The sequence below is a fragment of the Passer montanus genome, unplaced genomic scaffold (assembly GCF_014805655.1).
Source record: "Passer montanus isolate IOZ18808 unplaced genomic scaffold, ASM1480565v1 scaffold5, whole genome shotgun sequence".
NCBI lineage: Eukaryota > Metazoa > Chordata > Aves > Passeriformes > Passeridae > Passer > Passer montanus.
In genome coordinates, this window is record NW_024369929.1 from 8101623 (window position 1) to 8107831 (window position 6209).

Below are 6209 nucleotides of genomic sequence, written 5' to 3' on the forward strand. Positions count from 1 at the left end.
GGTACTTTAGAGGTAGACTCTGGGCTCAAGGACTGCATCAGCCTTCTGCATAGAACTGTATCTTATCTTCAGAAAGCACTGATGCTGTGTGAGGTGTAAATGAGGAACCTCCCCACTAGATCATAACAGAGATTGTCAACAGCATCATGTTAGTGAAAAGCTGGAGTTCTTTCCCTTCCTGTTTCAGTATTGAACATTGTGAATTTTTCATTGCAAAGTTCTGTATTAGCTGAGAGGTCAGAAAGCCACACAAAGTCTGAAAAACTTCTTGCATGTAAATAAATGTGTTTAAGCTTTCAACTTTAGCAAAGCTCTCACATTCTTCATCTCCTGTTGGTTGTTGCTTTTTTAATTGAATTAAGTGTATTTCCCATAGGGAGGTAACTAATAAACACCATCCTTTATCTGCTGCTGCTGCTGCACAAACAAGGAAGCAAATTCAGAAAGTCCTGATCCCTGGTAGCAACAGAAAAATCTTATCAGTTTGCCAAAGAAAGGCAGCCATCTACTGCTAATAAATCACCAATTCACTACATTAAAAGAAAGGGAAACGTTTTTTAATTGAAACTGTTAAAATTGTTTCATTTAATGATGCATCTTTCCCTTCTGCTGTGACTTCTTTTATAATTCAGTAAAGCCTAAATATTTTTTGAAGACTGTTAGCACTATGCTGCCCATGCTGTTAGCATTATTAAATATATTAGCATTATGCTGCCATTACTGTGTTTAGTTTTCCTCTTGGCAAATGCTTTGAATGAAACATGCTATGGTCAGAAAAAATTAATTCACCTTCAAGACTGCTGTATCCACCTTACTCCCTAAAGCAGAAATCCACAGCACAATCCCAGTCACAATGACTTGCAGTTCTAGTCATTGCCTCATTGCCCAACTCTTGCCCACAAATTCCATGTTACAATAGCATGTTTTACAAAGTAGATGAAAAACCATTAGTTTGAAGTTAGGTGAATGTTTTATACTGATTTCAGAGAGGCATGGAATTAATACAGCAAAGTTTGCAGTGGTTGTGTATATGTACTAGTATGTGTTTTTTGAAAATTCTCTCTCAAGAAAAATTAAAACATTTAAGAACTGGGCATGTCTGTGCTCAAGTTCCTGCATTTTATTAGTTCATAGGGGAGGTGTTTCCACTACACAAAACAGGGTGTTACAGGGAAGTTGGTGTTTGAGGCTATGCTGTTGAGAGTGTCACTTCTCAGAAGGTGTAAAGGGCACAGGTGTACACCCTGTGCAGTAAACAGAATTACCAGCCAAGTCATAGGTGGATTCCCTCAATAAAGAAACAAAGAGTTTGACCTTCCTTTCTGCTTTTAGAAATCCTCACAGTTGTCTGGCTGGCAGTGCCACAGGTATAACCTGCATTCCTTAAGGAATAGTACAGCACAGGGTATTGCTGTAGCTACAGGACATTTGTTGAAATGAAGTGTAATCAGTTTCAAAAACAAAAGCTAACTGAAATTCTTTATCTACTGGGCTTTTTTCTTCTTCACTAAACAGATAAAAGAAAGTGTGGCAACACAACAAAGAAGGGAGATGGGGACAACACTCCAATATTCTTTTTTTCATACAGTAATTAAAGTTTTTGGTGTGGGCTAGACAGGTAAAATGTACCTTGTTTAGGACTATAAAACCATCAGATGTCTTAGTTGAACTGCACAACAGATCAATTTATGCTGCAGTCTGTAAAGGAAATTGGTATTGATTTCATTTCTGACCACCACAACTTGCTCCAGATACAGCAGTGTGTTCCATACTTGGTTGCATGGTAGTGTAATGGAGTCTAATGTTTCCCAGTTGCTGTCTGCACTACCCCATGACCTGGCTTTGGGTTTTTTGTTCCCTCCTTCCTTTTTTTATACACGAACACACCTTGTATCATAAACAAAACATGAACTCCTAAAAAGAAATTTTTAAAAAGCCATGCAAGCAACCCTGCAGTATGAATACCCCTACTTAGCCATAGGAGGTAGTGGACTGATTAGGAGGATTTAATTTTGTTATTACTCCAGCTCTGTGAGCAGCCTCTTTCTAGCTCTGACAGCTCCAGTTAGGTACTAGCTCTTCTATTGATCCTCTCCTCAGAGCAATCTCAGATCTAGTAAGAACTTTCTGTGGAAGAAAAATATTCTGCTTTCATTGCTTCTTTACAAAGACAGTTAATAGAGTTAATGTAACGAGATATCCTGCATAGCTGTTCACATCTAAAACATATCTTCATTTACAGCTAACTGCCCATGAACCTTTAACATTTGATAAGCAGAGAGTTACTGTCCTTTGATTTTTCTGTTATATGACTTGAACTTTGCTCTGTGACAAATTGAGGAAGCTAGGTTGCTTGAAAACCATACTCATTTATTCCATCTAGGTTCTGTTTCAAGCAAATAGAAAGAAACCAGTGCGTAACTGGTTGGGCAATTTGTTTCCAGTTTAAGGTGTGTCTCTTCTGCAATAGCTTAGAAAATACAGAATTGCTTAATAGCTTCAAGAAATGAAAGAAGACTTTACTGGAAGGATGTTGTGGTCTGAGTTCATCAGCCTCCCTCATCTGTATTTTCTCTCTCTGAGCTCTGTTCCACTAAATCCAAAACCACCACTGTACTAGCAATTACAGAATGTAAACACAACAATATTTGTCATTTATAATTGTACCTGCCTAGTTTGAAACAAAATGGTTTCCCTCAGTTTATGTTTTTGATTGAAAGTGCCCTCTGATTCCTCAGAAAAAAGCACAGTCAGAAATGTTTCAGATGGAATCATCTGTTGTCCTGGAAACATGAATTCAGCATCCCAAAGAAGGAATACTTATTTTCATAGAAACAAAGGGCTTGCATCATAACTTGCCTTGTTAAGTATTAATATTAATTAATATATTCTAATTACATTTCAGATATCTGTAGCCTTAACTAATTTCTACTCATATGATTTTTTTCTTAGATGTTTATAACTGGAGGAAAGCACTAGAGCTTGCATTCCATGGTATTTACCCATATATGCCTTCAAGAAGTGTCTAAACTCCTTCCCAGTAACTGATTAGGCAGTCTGTGCTAGGTTTGTGCTTTTCCTTATTGCATCCATTAAAAAGTTAAATCTCCTGTGGGTTTTTTTTTTTAGGAAAAAATAAGAGGGTTTGGTGGGGGTTTATTTTAGGGGGGGCAGGAGTGTTTTGGAGTTGTGTTGCTGTTTCTTTACTTACACAGAATATATTCCCTTGCCAGCGGGAAGTGGCCGTGACGCTCCTCAGCTCTTGGTGAACTCTGGGAGCGCAGCGCCATCGCCTGGAATAGCCGGGAGCGGCCTGGAAGGCACCAGGTGAGGAGGAGAGCCTTTGTCCGTACAGGTGCGTCAGACTTGTTCTCTCAGGGGAAACAGGAACACGAGAAATCTGTAAGAAAATGCAGAATAATTGCATGCTACGTTGAACTATAGAGCACCATCTTAACTATGAAAGTGTTTGTTTACAGTGTTTTTCTCAAAATTAAAAGGCCAGATACTAGACTTAGGTAACTGGTTTTATAAATTCATATTTAATCAGTTTATATAGGGATTTATTAAATAATTTCTTTATGTGTGTTTTGGGAAAAGAAATAGAAAGATTGCAGGGACTTGGGTGCTCTTAATGCACCTGGGATAAATGCAGTCTGCTTGCCATCTGGGTCCTTCTGTTTATTCATCAGCTGAACTAAAAATCCCTGTGTGTATTAGTTTACTATGTAAAACAATGCAGAACATACTCTATACAACACTGATGATTTATGTATCCTCATTTACTGGCTGATAATGGTCCTGGAGAAACAACTTAGCTTTTTACCATGTATAATAATAATAAGGCAATCATGAAACAGTCATCTTAAGGATAAAATTATACTTTTGCTTATGAAATGGCTTGCTTTTTTCCATAAATTGATGCCATTAAAGGTGTAAATTCTTCATAGCTGTAATAAATGCAGTTATTTTAACCTGCATATTTAGCACCAGTTGCTTTCAAACTGTGCAATACTGAGAGAAGACAATGTAGAAAAGGAAAATAGAGATAAAAGAGCAAAAATACTCAAAAGAGCAGATATAATGATGAGGATATCATCACTTTACAGCTTTACACACAGAAGGCAACTACACGTGTGTTTTAAGAGCAGATTGCTGTGGTGGCTGCAAAACAGTAAATGGAAAGGATCCATATTTATTCTAGTAGCTTCCAAAGTTGTGTCAGGTATTTGAAAGAATTAAAGAGCATGTAGGGTCCTACCTAGAGCATTCAGCTCTGGAAAATTGAATAAGGAGAGTAGACCAGTAGGGGATTTTCCAGCTCCAGAGCACAGAGACTGTCAGTGCCCAGCACGATTTGTTATAGAGGGGAGGAGAGGGTGAAACTGGGAAGAGAATTAAGGGTGGAGGACATTTATGTTTTTTATGGTAGAAAAGGAATCTAGAGGCTTTCAGAATAGGTCTTTGCTATGAATTAGCAACTTGGTTAGAAGACTTTATTTTATTGATCAAAGAGGAGATGATCTTAGGGCAAAGGCAGGCCTGTATTTGAACAGCACTGTTCTTAGGGTGTGTTCCACCCCTGGTGCAGTGAGAGAAACTCCTGGTGACCCTGAAAGCAGCAGGTGACCAGAGTGTGAGCTGGACATTGTTAATGAAACCGTGGAGAGGACAGAATATGGCAAGAAAACAGAGAGGGAAGCTGAGAGCAGTGGCATAATGCAAGGAGCTGGTGAAACATGACATTTGAGCGACGTGTGCTCACTCCTGGAAAAACTAAATGTATTTGGAGCAGTCAGCAAGAAAAAAGACCTTGGCAATGCCCTTTTGGATAGAGGGAAACGAGCTGGATACTTCCAGGGGATTGTTCCCTTCTCTTGAGAACTCAAGGGAACTTCTTCTCTGGCAGTGGATTAGTTTATTGGACTAGGAAGCTGCTGCAGTATGTACCGTGTCGTTTACCCAACTACCCATCTGTTTATTACACTTATACTTATTTGTAGAGAGAAATAATGCTTGAACAGCCCTGCCCTGTGCAGCATCAGTGCAGTGTCCTCATGAGATCCCACCAAAATACCTGAACGGAATCCTTGCCACTCATTACTTGATGGGTGTCTTCTGGGGTTTTTGCTTCTATGTCAGAAAATTACTTTTAAATGCCAGCCTTCTGCTTTTCTGAGTCACTCTGCCACTTGGGAGTGATTCTGCAAGAAATAGCAGATATGTACAGTAGTGAGATAATTGAAGACCAGATTCAAGTATGACATTTTAAATGGTAATTCTGCTGGTGAAGAAAGAAATGCTGCTGGTATTGAAAAGATAAAATGTCAACACAATTAAAAACAAAAACCAAACCACATAATTAGGCAAGGAAAACATTCAGAAACAAAATATGTTTCTGATAATTTTCTTCTTAGGATAAGAACACTTGAGAAGGGAAGAGTAGGATGTGAGGGTTTGCAATCTACTCATATGAAAATGTTTTATTGACTCATATGAGTAGGTTGTCATCAAAACTGTATCTGTGCTTCAGAAAAGGATGGGTGACAATCACTGATTTAGAAAGGAAAAACCTTCTCCAAATGTGGACTTTCAGAAGTAGCAGAATTTTCTCGGGATTTCATCTGTTCAGTCAGCAAGAGCATTCCACCACAGCTCTGAAAACCGGGGATACTGGCTGTGGAAACCCGCTTCAATCTCGGAAGTTTTTTGTTTAGAAAGAAGTTCTGTCAAGTATATGCATTTTCACTTCAGGGAGAGGATTTGTTAGAAGGAAAAGAATAGTGTAAGAGTGTGTGAACTATCTTAGCCACATTAAATAATCTGGCTTGGAAAAACATGAGACCTTATTTATAATAATGCCCCTTTTCTCTAAGCTAATACTGAAAGCAATCTTGGAGTATCTATAAAAATTTACTGATTCTTTTATTCTTTATTCTCATTTTGTCTTCTGTTGCCTTTTCTCTGAACTTCCAGTCCTTGGTAACAAGGGCCCCTCAAGGGTGAATGCAGGGTTTCAGGAATGTTTTGCCAGTTGCTTTATTATGATCCTTCACCATACTTGTCAGCTTATACCTTCTGAAGTGTAATTATTGCATGTGAAATCACAAGTCCTAAATTGTTCTGACTAAAGACAGAGACTTAATTAATTCTCTGTATAGCATCTGCAAACTGAGTTAAAGCTGAGTGTTTAGACATTGCAAAACACA